Below are 18541 nucleotides of genomic sequence, written 5' to 3'. Positions count from 1 at the left end.
TGTAAACACACACACAATCTATGAATTATTGTTTTGAGGCCCAAATATTTCTACACATTAGTTAATCATGATATATATGTTTGGATTTTACAACACTACAAATGTTTGAAAACGTTTTTAGTTTCATTGTTTATGTACTTTAAGCACTGTAGTGCTATCTAGAAGATGGATTTGTCCAGTGGTAGCTGCACTATCTTCTTTTGTACTTGTGCTTTCCTTCTTTCCTCTATCAGACCCCTCTGTGTTGGTCAGATTGTCTTCTACTGGTTCATCCTCCACAGAATCCATTATCTCATACATTGCTTCCTCTTCTTCCTCTGTTTTGGATGCTTCCTTAGTTTCCTTGCTCTTACTTGTTGGTTTCTCCTCTTTTCCAGACATTCTACCATATGTCTTTGTGGTGGTGTTCTTCTTTCCCCTCTCAGGGTGTTCCGTGGTTGGCTGGTCATCAACACAATCTACCACCTGAGAAGAAGCTTCTTCTTCCTGTTTTTTGACGCTCTCGTCATCTTTTTTAGAAGTGTTATCATCCTTCTCAAATCTGTCTTTCTTTCATCTCTCAGACCCTTTATCAGTGGTCTATTGTCTTATCCTCCACAGAATCTACAATCTGATATGAATCACACACTTCTTCTAATACTTTTATCTTGGTTCTGCTCTCTCTCTTGTCCTTGACCTTGTGCTTGTCCGTGCCGCCATCTTTGTGCTTCATCCTTTCCTTCTTATTGTCTCTGTGTTTTGTGTCAGAGGAGTCCTTGTGGTTGCATTTCCACTTCTCCTCAGGCTCCTTCTCGGCTTTATTTTTTCCGTCCGCCACTACTCCTTTCTTCTTTGTCTTCTTGGGCTTGATGTTCTCTTCATCATCCTGTTTCCTTCTCTTGACATTCTTCTTGTGGTTTTCAGTCTTGATTTTCTTAGGTTTGAAAGGTAAGTTTAGACAGTAATGTCCAGCTTTAATTCTTGCAGAGTGGTTTACAATATCAAGGAATTTTACCTCTTCTCTTGACATTTCCTCCGTTTCTTTACTGGATCTTTCACTGAAATCCTGATTGTACTGTTTGGCAAGTAACTCCTCTGTGTTTAGAATAGATATTCTATTGACAGCAGCAGCAGGACAGCCATTCTCATCCCTGATGGTGTTGTCTCCTCTTAAAGGACCATAGATGACCCACCTCAATAGGGTCCTCACAGCGTATGGTCCATCTGCCTGGCTATTGACCACCTCCCAGGGTTCCAGTACCTTTGAGGCGTTTGTGCCGATGAGGAGGTCAATGCCAAAGTCTATTTCAGGTATTGTGATATGGTTAAAATATGGCCATGGTGACAAGTCCTGTTGTTTTGGAATATTGTGTTGTGAAACTGGCATGGTTTTATGAGTGAACACATCAGGCAGTTGAATGAAGCTGTCACTGTCCATCCTAGCTATTTCCAAACCGGTAATATGGTAGCTGGTCTCAGGCTTCACTTGGTTCATGGTACGGAGAAGAATATTCGTTTTTTGTCCAGGAATGTTTAGCCTTCTCATTAAGCTTTCAGTGCAGAATGTAGATGTGCTCCCATGATCCAAGAATGCATACGTTTCCAATACTGTGTCCCCCTTGTGGCTCTTTACCTGTACTGGTACTATGGAGAAGAGGGAGGTTTCATCACTGGCCCCAATATGACCACAGGTGTGAGGTGAGACGACAGCATTGTCTCCTAATGATTCCTGTGCCATTTGTTCAATGTGGAGTATATCAGGATGTTTTTGTTTACATGTACCACACGTTAAACGACTTTTGCAGTCTCTGCTTAACACTTTCAGTGCTGGGCCGTGTTTTCCTTTTTACCCCGTTGATGCCACGGTCCACGGCCCATGTAACGTTAATATCGCCTAATCTATGTTTTAAATTATGCTATGTGTCTAATCTGCCCATCGCTTATCAAAGAATCATTTTCCAGTCAACATTGGCAAAGCAGATTGTGTTTTTATCGCTTCATTTCCTTTTTATAGCATTTTGAAAACCACTCGGTTTCGAAGAAAAAACAACACATTCCATGATAATCGCCTTTTACTGGAATATTCCAGAACGTTATCATTTGTTGGTCTATTTATGAATCGTTTTCAAATAAACACTAGATGGTCGATAGTATATGTGTGCGCATGCACGCTCGTGCCGTGCGCTGATAATCGCTGCTATTATTTCCTCATGGCTTTTACAGTGAAACAGCCATATCACATATAGTGGAAACGCTTATATCTCCATGAAAACTAGTCTGATTATCCTAACACTGATAACATAGATTCCTTACCTGACATCAGATGGTATCCAAATGGTATATTGCAATTCCTGATCACCATTCGAAAAAATCGATAAGTATATTGATCCAACGTGTGTACAGTATAACCCATGATCGCCGCGGCTCAGAGGCTCCAGAATGAACTCTGGTAACTCCGGCTGCATGGGTGAGAAGTAAAATGTGGACTGGAATATTTTTTTTTCCCATCCATTTTCATTGAGTCCATTCCAAAAGGGTGATTTACCATCTGGGAGACAATAGGGGGCGCTTTTTTCACATCTGATCGCCGGCGGCCCCTGGATCTCCAACGGTAGGCTCGCGTGATGCAATATGATTTCAGATCGCTAATAAAAAAATTAAAAAAATCAGAGAAAAGCCGTGACGTGGCTTTCAACGTCACAATCGTAAACCCGAGATTAGCCGTGAGTGGCGCTCAAAGTGTTAAGTGTCCTCTTCTCAAACAGCCAAAACAGACTCCCTTTTCCTTTAAGAAGTCTATCTTCTCTCTGTGTTTTTTCTTCTTCATCTGTGGACACCACTCCAATGTGTGATCACTTTTATTGCAGAACAGACAAGAATTATGAGAACTGATGAATACAATTCTTTGCACTCTATTTGACTCCACTGCTGTTTCCATGGGTGTTACTGTTGTTGCAAAAATGCTTCTTGGGCTTGACCTTTCTCTTGGTTTAATGATGGTTGAGGTTTTGACAGTTGAATTCTGTTTAGCATCCTGGATGTTTCCAAAAAGCGGGTCAGACAGTATTTTCACCTGTCTCTCTATCAAATTGACTCACCTTCTTTCAAAAGGTGGAAGAACTGGAATGCAGCATCAAAGAACGGAGGCAGGAGTATGAAAAAAGAAATCAACAACTTTATTTTGCCAGTTCAGTCCAAAGTCCGTAAACCGTAGTCAATCAATCAGACGGAGGTACAAAATAATTTAGGCAAAAATCCAAAGTCACTCACAGACAGAGCCAAAACCACACAACAGAGCAGACAGGCATGCAGTTAGTCAGGGTACATCTCTGGAAGAAATGCCATTTTCTATAGGCTCTAGGTTTGTAAGGTTTACTCTCTCACACACACACACACACACACACACACACACACACACACACACACACACACACCTACACACACACACACACACACACACACACACACACACACACACACACACACACAACCCACACTCTAGTCATGTGTGGAGATGATAGGATATTCCTTTATTGATCCCCTTAGGGGAAATGCAGGCATCAAAGCAGCATGGGGGGGGGGGGGTGCACAGGTACAAGTATGGGCAGGGTAATAGTAGAAGACATAAATATAGGCAATACATTTATAGTACAGAAGAAAAGTAAAAAAACATGAGCTTGATAACTAACATAAGGCTATGGTTGAGGAGGTGAACTTGAGATTAGCCACAGGGGCCATGGCTCACAGCCTCAATGTGACTCTGACCTTCCAGGGCAGTGCAGCAGGTCTGTATGTCAGAGGGAACACAGCTGCCGTGTCTGTTTCTCTCTCTCCTCTCTCCACGTCTAAACAGTTTTTAGCCTTTTGTCTTTTCACACCCCTCTCTCTCTCTCAGCTGGAATATCTGCGTGAGGTGCTTCTCTTCAGAGCACGCGTTGGAAGCCGTTTGTAGGGATTTGTCCCATCGCTCTGAGCACCGTTTTGAAAAGTGTTGACTGCGATTGTTAGATATAGATTTTTAATAAAAACAGGATCATTTTCGGCAAAACGTGAATCCAATTCGTTGTACCGAGTGGGCACATGTAGAGAGACCTTGTGTTAACCATTATGCGACGACTGTGTGGTGCTTTTACGTAATCAATCATATTATGTTTTCTGTGTTTAGTGTGCCATCATAATGTGCATGAATGTGAGTTGTGTATTTAAAATAAGAAGCAGGCTTGATTACATTGGAAACCTATACAGACAGTAGAGCAAGACCGATTAATCAGACATATCGGTATCGGCCAATATGTTGGCTGATATAGGTGCCAATATTACAACTTTCTTTTACAGAACATGATGCAGAGTCAAATGCTTGGGGACATTTATAAATGTCGTCATCAGTTTGTCCAGCAGAGCACGCTCCGAATGCATGGTTTAAAATTAGTAAAGAGGACACCAGACTTCACTCATCGTGTTGTTTTTAATATACCTCCCTATTACCTAAATATTAAGATAAATTCATCATTAGTGAAGATTAAGCTATTTAGAATAGAATATAGAATAGAACATGCAATTATAATATAATACAATTCAGTTCATGTCTCACACTTTTTGTATTTATAATCTTTTGTACAGGTGGCTGAGGGTAGGTGTAAAGTGTAAGGTGTGAGACTACGTTAAAAAGAAAAAATTTAACTAATTGTCGGAAATTGGTTTTAAGCCATAAATATTGGATCCGATTTTCTTTCAATAAAAAAAAGTGAATTGTATCATTTTAAATGCTCTTTTAAAATGAAAAACAGTGATTGGGAAAGTATGTGAAAGTCCTTGAATTTCCTTTTGCAATGTCTGTGGGAACCCTGGTTTGTGCGTCCTTGTGCACGTGCTGGAAGAACATGTGATTCACAATTTTCAGCATTGAGTCACTAATTTGTTTTTCTATTAATACATTTGAAGAAGAAAAAAATGTGTGTATCGTGATTGCAGACCAACGATGCAATTACACTGATGGACAACATAATAATAATAATTCATTACATTTATATAGCGCTTTTCTAGACACTCAAAGCTCCCCCCACAATGTAGGGTGTAAATTGCCTCCTTCACCACCACTGGTAGCACCCAACCTTGGGCCACGCAGGCTCAATGACTACCATACACTGGCACCAGACACACAAGACACTACACAATGACTACCATACACTGGCACCAGGCACACATCACACTACACAATGACTACCATACACTGGCACCAGGCACACATCACACTACATAATGACTACCATACACTGGCACCAGGCACACATCACACTACATAATGACTACCATACACTGGCACCAGACACACAAGACACTACACAATGACTACCATACACTGGCACCAGGCACACATCACACTACATAATGACTACCATACACTGGCACCAGACACACAACATACTACACAATGACTACCATACACTGGCACCAGGCACACATCACACTACACAATGACTACCATACACTGGCACCAGACACACATCACACTACACAATGACTACCATACACTGGCACCAGACACACGTCACACTACACAATGACTACCATACACTGGCACCAGACACACATCACACTACACAATGACTACCATACACTGGCACCAGGCACATATCACACTACATAATGACTACCATACACTGGCACCAGACACACAAGACACTACACAATGACTACCATACACTGGCACCAGGCACACATCACACTACATAATGACTACCATACACTGGCACCAGACACACAAGACACTACACAATGACTACCATACACTGGCACCAGGCACACATCACACTACATAATGACTACCATACACTGGCACCAGACACACAACACACTACACAATGACTACCATACACTGGCACCAGGCACACATCACACTACACAATGACTACCATACTCTGGCACCAGACACACATCACACTACACAATGACTACCATACACTGGCACCAGACACACGTCACACTACACAATGACTACCATACACTGGCACCAGGCACACATCACACTACATAATGACTACCATACACTGGCACCAGACACACAAGACACTACACAATGACTACCATACACTGGCACCAGGCACACATCACACTACATAATGACTACCATACACTGGCACCAGACACACAACACACTACACAATGACTACCATACACTGGCACCAGACACACATCACACTACACAATGACTACCATACACTGGCACCAGACACACGTCACACTACACAATGACTACCATACACTGGCACCAGACACACATCACACTACACAATGACTACCATACACTGGCACCAGGCACACATCACACTACACAATGACTACCATACACTGGCACCAGACACACATCACACTACACAATGACTACCATACACTGGCACCAGGCCAGTGGTGCAGTGCTGGGCAACCGCGGTCAAACGGCGTTTGGGCTTCGAAGTGCGCGCATCCTATTATTATGCAAAGTCTAGGTGATAAGTGCCTAGACTTTGCATAATAATAGGATACCGTTTGGCCTCCGCCCATATTACGACTGCACCCCTGCACCAGGCACACATCACACTATACACAATGGCTGAACGGCTCAGGAGACAGGGATTGATATCAGCCAATTAAGGGGAAGGGATGATTAGGTGGCCTTGATGTCAGAGACCTGATTGGGAATTTGGCCAGGAACGTCGGGGAACCCCCTACTCTTTACGATAGGCGTCCTGGGTTCTTTAACGACCGAGATTCGGTCAACATATTGCCTCATGGCTGCAAAATAAGTGGTTCCTTTTAGGGGGGAAAACATCTGCTGAACATGTGGACGGTTCTGGATGTAATTTTCACAATGTGTTGCATACAAACCTCTTTTCTCACTTGTTTGCCTTCCTCCCTGGTGGTGACACGTTTTGTGTTTGGTGACTGGACACTTTTTCTACTACATGCCCATTTTCTCGAACATGATAGCCTAGTTCACCACCAAGAGAAAAAGAAAAGGACCAGCCAAAAGAGGGCAAACCATCTCTTTTGGAACCACACATATTATGGCTTTAGACGCTAGACAGTGGGAAAACATGTGGCCATGCCAAACTGTCCTAGTTAACCCATCACTACCACACTACCAAAGGGTTAACCGTCTGTAGTGTGGTAGTGAAAGGTTAACCTCCTATAGTGTGGTAGTCAAAGGGTTAAAAAATAGGGATGTCCGATATTATCGGCCGATATTGGCATTAAAATGTAATATCGGAAAATATCGGTATCGTTTAAAAAATATATATAATAATAATCTATTTTTTATTTATTTTTTAACATTTATTTTACCTTTATTTACCCAGGCAAGCAAGTAAGAACAAATTCTTATTTTATTTATTGTCAAAAGTATGCATAATGTTGTGTTAATTCCACAACAAGAGATATGTAAGGGATAATGTATGGCTACGAGGTCATTGTCGCAAAATAATTGACCGACACGGAGTTTAAAATACCGAGCCGCCGCGGCGAGGTGTTTTAAACGTAGTGAAGGTCAATTATTTTGCGACAATGACAGAGTAAAGCTATACATTATCCCGCTTATTACATGGCTAACTTACTAACAATATACCTAATTCATTTGACAAATCGCAGTTGTTCTGTGGCTCTGTCAGCCCAAATAAAGTGATTATTATTATCGCGGGCAGCAGCCTCTGTTCTGGCTCCGCTGTGTTCTGGTCCGCTCGTCGCTCCGCCCCCTGTCATCGCCGGCAGCACTGAATTGCACTGAAACAGTGTGTGTCAGTGGGCTTGATTGCGAACAGCTGCGCTCTGCGGTCATTATTGAAAAATCTGCGGTCATTATTGAAAAATAATGACCGCAGTCGGGGGGCTGTTGACCAATCACAAGCAAGCATTTCGGCGAATGTGAAAACGCCATGTAATAAGTAAGGGATAATGTATAGCTACGAGGTCATTGTCGCAAAATAATTTACCGACACGGAGTTTAAAATACCGAGGCGCAGCGCCGAGGTGTTTTAAACGCCAGTTGTTGTGAAGGATCAGATTAAACCGAATATGTATATTTATTTATATATATATATATATTTAATTGTATTTGTATATCGTTTGATATCCCCTGTATATTCCTTGTACAATATGCATTGAATATCCCCGTTTCTACTAAACAGCCCATAGTAGTTTCATTCTACCATTGGACGAGAACCTGGCGCCAGGTTGCCATACCCCTAGGTCCAAGTTCAATCGTGCCGCCTAACATGTCGAGGCAACCCCCGGTTCCGCGCAGTAATATGCCGGGCGAAATACGTGTGGTACTATTTGTTCATAGCGCATATTTATATGGCGCTCGTAAAGTAGAACTTTCTTTTAGTCCAGTTCTTTACCCTCCAACAGAGTGACAGACGCAAAAGCCTCCCCACGAAGCACGTGCGGTGTAGTAGGGCCTACTTGGCCCAGAATAGGCATTGAGATATCGTGTAGATTAATAGTTGAATGGTCATAGTTTGGCACCATACCGTCGAGTTGGACGTATTCTATTAAGCTAATAATAGTCTATTTATGTATGGTGCATCGTTCGGTTCGAGTTCTACAGTTATCAGTACCCCCATCGTTCCTGACGTTATCTGGACGCTTATCCAGGCTGGTCAGACCCCTAGTGGTGATTGCATCCGAGGAGCTCCGGGTCAAGAGCGACTGGACCTGTATATTGGATTACTCTACCCGACGACGGCGAGCCTTCCACGGCTCTTGGATTATGCTTTGTGTGCTTTGGTTATTCCATGGATAAAGGCCAACACTGTCGAGTGTTGGAATTACCCCCCCGGAGAGGACTACAGGTGAGGCGGCGCTCTACACGTGAGGTCGCACCACGTCTCTCCGTTGTGGACCGGCAGATACCGTTCCACAGAGGGTCCAGCTGTATTCGTCTGCAGCCCGAGGTTCTGTGGGCACTGTGTCTAAGACTTTGGATTCTCCCAAGACACCGTCGGCCAGATGGGATACCGCCAGCGGCTTCTCTAACCCCCCCCTCCTACTGTCTTACAACCAGCGGGACACCCCCCCCCCTTAGTGTATCCAGCTATAATCATTTAAGTACTATCGCTATCGTTTCCTAAATATTCCAGGTTGTATACTTACTCCCTGCGCAACCAGAGATTGGACATTCAATGTTGATTTACCTACGAATACTCATTTGCCATAAAAGTGCATACTCAACATTTCAAATCATAAATGTAATTAAGTGAATGTTGTATACACCCTTTGCTGTATTAAATATTCGATTTGGTCCATTTGTGTTGGTTCGTTTCATCAGGTGGGAAAGTGTTCATCATACTTATATCTTGTACTGGGTGGCCAGAAGTTAAAGTACATGAGGTAGTGGTATTAAATATCATATCTAACAATACAGTCAGGGAATTGTACCCCTCAGCTACAATTGGTCCTTCGAGCCGGAGGGTAACTAGTGTAATATTAATATAGTGTTATTAATATCAAAATGGCCTATGATGAACACTCCACGAAACGATCCTCCTAACCTAGAACGCCCGCGGCGCAGACGACAGACACCTCAGTACTTAGAGGCTTACACTGTCAGTCAACTACCTAGCCTTCGACAAACGGTAAACGTGGTAAAAGTAGAAAGTAAAATTATGTCTGACCTTAACGACCAGGTTTCCCCGACCACAGAGGCCCTAGTAGGTCCTAATGTAACTGACCAAGCCCACGGTGGGGACCAGGAGGGAATTGACATGCCTTTACCCCCCGCCACTACTAAAGAAGTAGTCCCCGACACGCCCCGGGAGGAAGACAACCCTACAGAGAGAGAACTCTGCACGGAAGAAGAAGAGGAGAGCGCCGAGGAACTAGAGCTCCAGGACTCCCCAACGAGTACCCCCAGGAGCGGTTCACGCAGGAGCGGCTCACCTCCACTACCTCCTTCCCCCAGCGAAGCGGAGAGGATACTACAACAGGCGTTCCTCGTCAGCCTGACAGCCTCTACCGAACGCGATCGGCTCCAAGCACAGACGCTTAGCGAGCGCGAACGTCTCCAAGCCCAGGCGACCAGCGAGCTCGAACACCTCCAAGCACAGCAACGGAGCGAAGAACAGCGCACAAGTCTGGAGATGAGACGCTTCCAGATGGAAGAGAATATGGCAAGAGACCGGGCCGACGCCCAGCGCGCCGCTGCCGGTGCCCAAAGAGAAACAGAGCGCGCCGCCGCCGACGCCCAGCGCGCCGCTGCCGGTGCCCAAAGAGACGCAGAGCGCGACAGACTACAAGCGCAACTAATAGAGCAGCTGATCAAAAGGACAACTCCCTCTCCCTCCGCCAGGGGCTCAAGGAACTCGTCGAGACAGCAGTCAAGAGCAGCGTCACCGCAACGAGCAAGCGACCCTGAACTTGACCAACAGACCGAGTCTAGACCCCCCGCAGACCCCCTTCCCATACCGGTCCAAGCGAGACCCAGCTACAAGGAAGGAGCGGCCTACACTGCGGAGAAGCTAAATAAACGATTACAAGATCTGGAAGATTTGATAGAAGAAGAAGAGGGAGAAGAGGAGAACCAAGCCCGACGACAGCACAGTACTCCACCGGACCAGGAGGTCCCATACAGTCCAGGCTATACCCCCGCGGCGCTGCGCTACAGACCCCCGACTCTATTTACGGGTGAGCACGACGCACGACCAGCCCCGAGGAACAGTACCTGGACCAGCGGGCCATGGTACCCTGCCAGTACCAGCCCACATCGAGGCGCAAGAGGGGACTCGCCCAGGAGGTCTCTCCCCCAACGCTCGCCGATGTATCCGCCATCCACGGTGTCATACAACGCCACGCCGTCATTCCCAGACTTCGCCTATGAGAGTCGAGCACAGTACACGGAGCTCCGGATGTGTTTAGAGACAATGATGGTGGATGTCGCGGGTGAACGCCACAAGTATGCAATATTATTGAAGCACCTGAAAGTACCGCGAGCGCACAATATAGCGCTAGCCTATGCTACCTCCTCGACCCCATACACAGCGGCCCTTGCAGCGCTGGATCAAAGATATGGACGTATATGGGATTACGTAATCCAGGAGATAAGGCATATTGACCGCCTACCCCCAGCCACAGACAATCGCTCACTGGACGACCTGTCAATCAAAGTGCAGTCCCTGGTGGGGATGCTGGGAGCTCAACGGGAGAAGGGCAGGCATGAGCTGTACGCCAACTCTAACGTTGAGAGGATTTTGGAGAAGCTGCCACCCGCAAGACAGGAGCGCTTTCGGCGGCAGAGGGACTACCGAGATCCCGACGGCCCCGAGCCATCCCTCCTTGATCTGGCCGACTTCTTGGCGAGAGAGGTCAGCAGCTTACGACTGGACACCTTCGGGCGGAGCACGCCAAGCTCCAGAGAGGGACCCAGGAGAATAAGTGATGGAAGAAGATCGGTGACTGTCATGCACCAATCAGAGTCAGTACCGAGCAGTAAGAGTCACAGCACCCCCTCGAGAAAGGAGAAGTGGAAGATAGCGTGTCCCTACTGTGAGAAAGAACACTGGCTGTCACAATGTGACTCATTCACAAAGATGAATGCAGAAGAAGTGAGCCAATGGATAAAGTCCAACCGGCGCTGTTATCGATGTGCGCGGCCCCACATGGCAGCCGAATGCCGCCTAAAGAAAAGGTGCAGCCGGTGCGATGGAGCCCATCTAGATATACTACACGATAGTAACGGAAGACGGCCTATACCTGCACCACGGAGCGGCACCAAGGCAAGTGTCATGTACATTGACCCCGCCAGCAGCAACGGAGCTCAAGTGCTCTTAAAGGTAGTCCGTGTGACCTTGAGCTACCAGGATAAAGTCATGGACACTTACGCCGTCCTTGATGACGGGTCAGAGAAGACCCTTCTGCTCGCCTCCGCTGCGACTCAACTGGGACTGCGGGGGAGCAAGAACGAAATGACGATTCGGACAATAAGAAGAGATTTAAAGACGATAAAGGGCGAGAATGTCTCCTTCACTATCGCAGCCAACGGGCAGCCAGAGCGACGGTACAAGATCACAAATGCTTTCACCAGCCAAGAAATAGGACTCTCGCAGTACACCTACCCTGTCACCAAGTTGATGGATAAATATGTGCACCTGCGCCAATTACCTATCCCGCTCATAGACGGCGCTACCCCGACCCTGTTGATAGGCTCCGACCATGCAGAACTCATAGTCCCGATTGACCGGGTCCATACAGGTCCCCGGGGCTGTCCTGCAGCAGTCGAGACCCGCCTAGGATGGACATTGCAAGGCCCCCTCGCTAAATCTCTCAACCGAACCGCAGCCACTAGCTGCTTCCACTCCAGAATGACAGAAGAAGACACCACTCTCCTGCAGCATGTCGAGAGGCTATGGACCCTAGAGACAATGCCCTTTAAGAACGAAAAGAAAGACATTCGCTCTAAAGAAGACATTTACGCCATCCACCTACTCGAGCAGGGGACAAAGAGAGTCACAGTCGGCGGAGTGATGAGATACGCAACTCCACTCCTGAGGCGAGAGGGAATGCCCCCCTTTCACGCAAAGAAAGACGCCACGGAGCGCTATCTACTGAACACAGAGCGGCGCCTAGCCAAAGACCCCGCTCAACAGAGTGTGTACCGAGCTGAGATTGAGAAGCTAATCACAGCGGGACACGTAACAAAGATTGACATTAAAGAGGCCGATCAGACGACCGAATCATGGTACGTGCCGCATCACAAGGTCCATCACAATGGCAAGGATCGCATTGTGTTTAACTGCAGCTACCAGATCGGATCCCAAAATCTGAATAAAGAGCTCTTGCCCGGCCCCACACTCGGCCCCTCCCTACTAGGCGTGCTACTGCGCTTCCGCCAGGACAAGGTGGCTATAAGCGGGGATATCAAAGGGATGTTCTTGCAAGTGAGACTAGTAGAGGAGGACAAGCCTCTGCTACGGTTCCTATGGAGAGAGAAGATCGGAGATGAGAACCCATCCATCTACCAGTGGGAAGTACTCCCCTTCGGAACCACATGCAGCCCGTGCTGTGCTACATTTGCACTACAGAAACACGTCACAGAGGACCCAGCAGCAGATGAAGAGGTCCAACACAGTGTGAAGAACAGTTTCTACGTAGACAACTGTCTACAAAGCGTCTCGACTCAAGAAGAAGCCGAGGCTCTCCTAATCAAGTTACGCGCCTCCCTAATCAAAGGAGGCTTTGATCTCAGGCAGTGGGCCAGCAGTGACCCGCACGTATTGCGCAGCCTCTCCTCCGCAGACAAGGCTGCCAGCAGCGAGACCTGGATGGCGACAATCCCAGGAGAAGCCCAAGAAATGACACTAGGATTAGTCTGGCGCTTCAAAACAGACTCGCTCCACTATAGACACAAACCCTTGGCTCCAGAGCAAGGAAGGTCGGCGGCGATACCGACCACCAGACGGAGTGTGTACAGAACACTCGCCAGACAATATGACCCGCTGGGATGTATTCTACCTTACACCACCAGGGCAAAGATGATTGTACGAGCACTATGGGACAAGGACCAGGGCTGGGACGACCCAATACCCGCACACCTTGCCTCAACATGGAGAGAGTGGGAGACGGAACTCCGCTCACTCCCAGGTGTCAATATACGCCGCAGCTACTTCCCATCCACAGTGAGGCCAGAGACATGCGAGATTGAGCTACACGTCTTCAGCGATGCCTCCGAAGTAGCCTACGGATCGGTTGCTTATTGCGTGAAGAGATGGGAGGAGAGATACACACTGCTTTCATACTGGCCCGCTCAAGGATAGCCCCACGTAAGCAACAATCTATCCCACGTCTAGAGCTCTGCGCAGCCCTCGCAGGAGCGCATCTAGCCACGTTAATCCAACGTGAACTCACCATTCCGGTGCATAGAACAATCTTGTGGTCAGATTCCACGACAGTACTCACATGGATTAAGTCTGATTCATGCAGATACAAAGTCTTCGTGGGAGTCAGAGTCACCGAGATTCAGGAACTAACAGAAGAAGCAAGCTGGAGATATGTGGATACCAAACACAACCCAGCTGACGTCATCACCCGGGGAATGTCCCTGGATGACCTAACCCGTCGCAACATCTACAGTGACGGACCAGCATTCCTCCAGCTCCCGGAAGGAGATTGGCCTACGCCCACCCCGAGGGAAGCAAGTAGCGAGGAGGCTGAGAACAAGAAGCCTATGTTCTGTGGACTGAGCACTGTCGCCTCCACAGACCCGAACATAGATGACTGCATTACCCTAGAGAGTGCGCAACAGAGGACATTCCTGCGGCACCACCCAGAGATTCAGTCCACCACTGACATGTCAGCAGCTGACTACGAAGAAGCAGAACTTCTTCTACTACAACGAGCCCAGAGAGACTCGTTCCCCGATGAGCTAGACTGTCTACAGGGAGGAAACCCCGTCCCATCAGACAGCAGACTGATTCACCTGGCACCAGAGAGTGACGCACATAATCTCATCAGAGTGGGTGGTCGCCTGCGGAGAGCCCCCGATCTACCAGATGACATTAAGCACCCGATCGTCTTGAACAGCCGACACAAGGTCACAGAGCTGATCATAAAGAAATACGACGAGGATGTGCACCACGCAGGAGCAGAGAGAGTCTTCGCGGAGATCAGACGTCGTTATTGGATATTACAAGGGAGAGAAGCAGTACGGCGCTTCCAGCGAACCTGTCTAGACTGCCGTAAGTGGCGCGCGCAGCCCAGCATACCACGGATGGCTGACCTACCCCCCTGTCGCCTCCGAATCGGCGACAAGCCATTCCACTCCACAGGCATGGACTGTTTTGGCCCGTTGTATATAAAGAGAGGAAGAGGCACCGAGAAGCGGTGGGGTATTGTATTCAAATGCATGACCACCAGAGCGATACATATCGAGCTCCTTCCGACCATGAGCACAGACTCATTCCTTATGGCCTTCCGGAGATTCATATCACGGAAAGGACAACCGTCTACATTGTTGTCTGATCACGGGACCAACTTCAAAGGCGGAGAAAGAGAGCTGAGAGAGAGCTTCCAAGCTATGGGCCCAGAACTTAAGACCCACCTCGCTCCAGCCCAGGTTGACTTCCAGTTTAATCCCCCGAACGCACCCCACTTCGGTGGAACCTGGGAACGAGAAGTACGTTCTATAAAGACAGCCCTGTATGCCGTACTCGGAGCCCAGACTGTGGCAGAGGAAGTCCTAATGACAGTCCTCACGGAGATCGAGGGAGTATTGAACTCAAAGCCCCTCGGTTACGTCTCCAGTGATGTAGCAGATGTCGACCCAGTCACCCCCAACACACTCCTAATGGGGCGGCTGGACCCCGCGCTACCCCAGACAATGTACAGGCCCGAAGAAGCGAACGGCCGAAGAATGTGGAGGTACAGCCAAGTACTAGCTGACAAGTTTTGGAGCAGCTTCCTACTTCACTACCTACCGTCTCTACAGACCCGCCAGAAGTGGGTAAAAGAGAGAGACAATTTGACAGAAGGAACAGTCGTCATGATAGTTGACCAGTCACTCCCCAGAGCTATGTGGCCGGCTGGCCGCGTAAGCAAAGTGATCACCGGTGCCGATGGCAAGGTCCGAGCAGCTGAAGTACTCGTCCAAGGGCGCACCTACACACGGCCCGTGGCGAGGCTCATAGAACTGCCCCGACTCCCAGATACTATCGATGATGACCATGACCCTATGACTTTGTGAGTTGACTGACCTTACAGCGGACCTTGAGTGGAAGACAGTGCGGTTAATCTGTCTCTGCTTAGCTAATTAGGTGGGACTAATTAGGGGGCGGCTGTTGTGAAGGATCAGATTAAACCGAATATGTATATTTATTTATATATATATATTTAATTGTATTTGTATATCGTTTGATATCCCCTGTATATTCCTTGTACAATATGCATTGAATATCCCCGTTTCTACTAAACAGCCCATAGTAGTTTCATTCTACCATTGGACGAGAACCTGGCGCCAGGTTGCCATACCCCTAGGTCCAAGTTCAATCGTGCCGCCTAACATGTCGAGGCAACCCCCGGTTCCGCGCAGTAATATGCCGGGCGAAATACGTGTGGTACTATTTGTTCATAGCGCATATATATATGGCGCTCGTAAAGTAGAACTTTCTTTTAGTCCAGTTCTTTACCCTCCAACAGAGTGACAGACGCAAAAGCCTCCCCACGAAGCATGTGCGGTGTAGTAGGGCCTACTTGGCCCAGAATAGGCATTGAGATATCGTGTAGATTAATAGTTGAATGGTCATAGTTTGGCACCATACCGCCGAGTTGGACGTATTCTATTAAGCTAATAATAGTCTATTTATGTATGGTGCATCGTTCGGTTCGAGTTCTACAGTTATCAGTACCCCCATCGTTCCTGACGTTATCTGGACGCTTATCCAGGCTGGTCAGACCCCTAGTGGTGATTGCATCCGAGGAGCTCCGGGTCAAGAGCGACTGGACCTGTATATTGGATTACTCTACCCGACGACGGCGAGCCTTCCACGGCTCTTGGATTATGCTTTGTGTGCTTTGGTTATTCCATGGATAAAGGCCAACACTGTCGAGTGTTGGAATTACCCCCCGGAGAGGACTACAGGTGAGGCGGCGCTCTACACGTGAGGTCGCACCACGTCTCTCCGTTGTGGACCGGCAGATACCGTTCCACAGAGGGTCCAGCTGTATTCGTCTGCGGCCCGAGGTTCTGTGGGCACTGTGTCTAAGACTTTGGATTCTCCCAAGACACCGTCGGCCAGATGGGATACCGCCAGCGGCTTCTCTAACCCCCCCCTCCTACTGTCTTACAACCAGCGGGACACCCCCCCCCCTTAGTGTATCCAGCTATAATCATTTAAGTACTATCGCTATCATTTCCTAAATATTCCAGGTTGTATACTTACTCCCTGCGCAACCAGAGATTGGACATTCAATGTTGATTTACCTACGAATACTCATTTGCCATAAAAGTGCATACTCAACATTTCAAATCATAAATGTAATTAAGTGAATGTTGTATACACCCTTTGCTGTATTAAATATTCGATTTGGTCCATTTGTGTTGGTTCGTTTCATCAGGTGGGAAAGTGTTCATCATACTTATATCTTGTACTGGGTGGCCAGAAGTTAAAGTACATGAGGTAGTGGTATTAAATATCATATCTAACAATACAGTCAGGGAATTGTACCCCTCAGCTACACCAGTGAAGGTCAATTATTATAGCTATACATTATCCTGCTTATTACATGGCTAACTTACTAACAAATATACCCAATTCATTGTACACCATCGACAAGACGAGATCAAATGCAAACGCCGTTGTTCTGTGGCTCTGTCAGCCCAAATAAAGTGATTATTATTATTATCGGCAGTCGGCAGGTCTGTGGTCTGATTGCACTGATGACTGAGTGCAGCTGTGCATATGCTGAGCAGCACTGAGGCAGTGTGTCAGTGGGGCTTGATTGCGAACAGCTGCGCACAGCGGTCATTATTGCTTGGCAGCGGTCATTATTGTGTGTTATTACATGGCGTTTTCACATTCGCCGAAATGCTTGCTTGTGATTGGTCAACAGCCCCCCGACTGCGGTCATTATTTTTCGATAATGACTGCAGATTTTTCAATAATGACCGCAGAGCGCAGCTGTTCGCAATCAAGCCCACTGACACACACTGTTTCTGTGCTGCCGGCGATGACAGGGGGCGGAGCAACGAGCGGAGCCTGAACACAGCGGAGCTGCTGCTCGCGATAATAATAATCACTTTATTTGGGCTGACAGAGCCACAGAACTGCGATTTGTCAAATGAATTAGGTATATTGTTAGTAAGTTAGCCATGTAATAAGCAGGATAATGTATAGCTTTACTCGGTCATTGTCGCAAAATAATTGACCTTCACTCCGTTTAAAACACCTCGGCGCGGCGCCTCGGTATTTTAAACTCCGTGTCGGTCAATTATTTTGCGACAATGACCTCCTAGCCATACATTATCCCTTACATAACGGACCTCTGACACGCGCTATTGACCAATCACAAGCAAGCATTTCGGCGATTGTGAAAACGCCATGTAATAAGTAATGTTAATTACCTGAAATTATTCCGTTTTTGGGGGGGGGGGGGGGGGGGGGGGGGGGGCGCATATATCGGTATCGGTTGATATCGGTATCGGGAAATTAAGAGTTGGACAATATCGGTATATCGGATATCGGTAAAAAAGCCAACATCGAGCATCCCTAGTTAAGAATCATTTACCTCCCCAGTTGACAACTTGGCTGATGGATGACCCCGTGGGTGGTCTGCATGTTGATTGGCTGATGGATGACCCCGTGGGTGGTCTGCATGTTGATTGGCTGATGGATGACCCTGTGAGTGGTCTGCATGCTGAGAGACAGATCAGGGTCATCAGGTTCCTGTTCACTCACCACACCATTGTTTGTTTCAGGCTAGAAATGAGGAACCATGACATCTGTGGTATAAACGGTTCGACACGGGAATCGAACGAGGAACCTCTGGGTGACCAGATGACTGCTCTACTGTACCTACCGAGCCACTGTCACGGTCTGCGTAC

The sequence above is a fragment of the Notolepis coatsorum genome, assembly GCF_963971535.1.
Source record: "Notolepis coatsorum genome assembly, chromosome: 11".
Taxonomy (NCBI): Eukaryota; Metazoa; Chordata; class Actinopteri; order Aulopiformes; family Paralepididae; genus Notolepis; species Notolepis coatsorum.
This window is presented reverse-complemented; position numbering follows the sequence as displayed.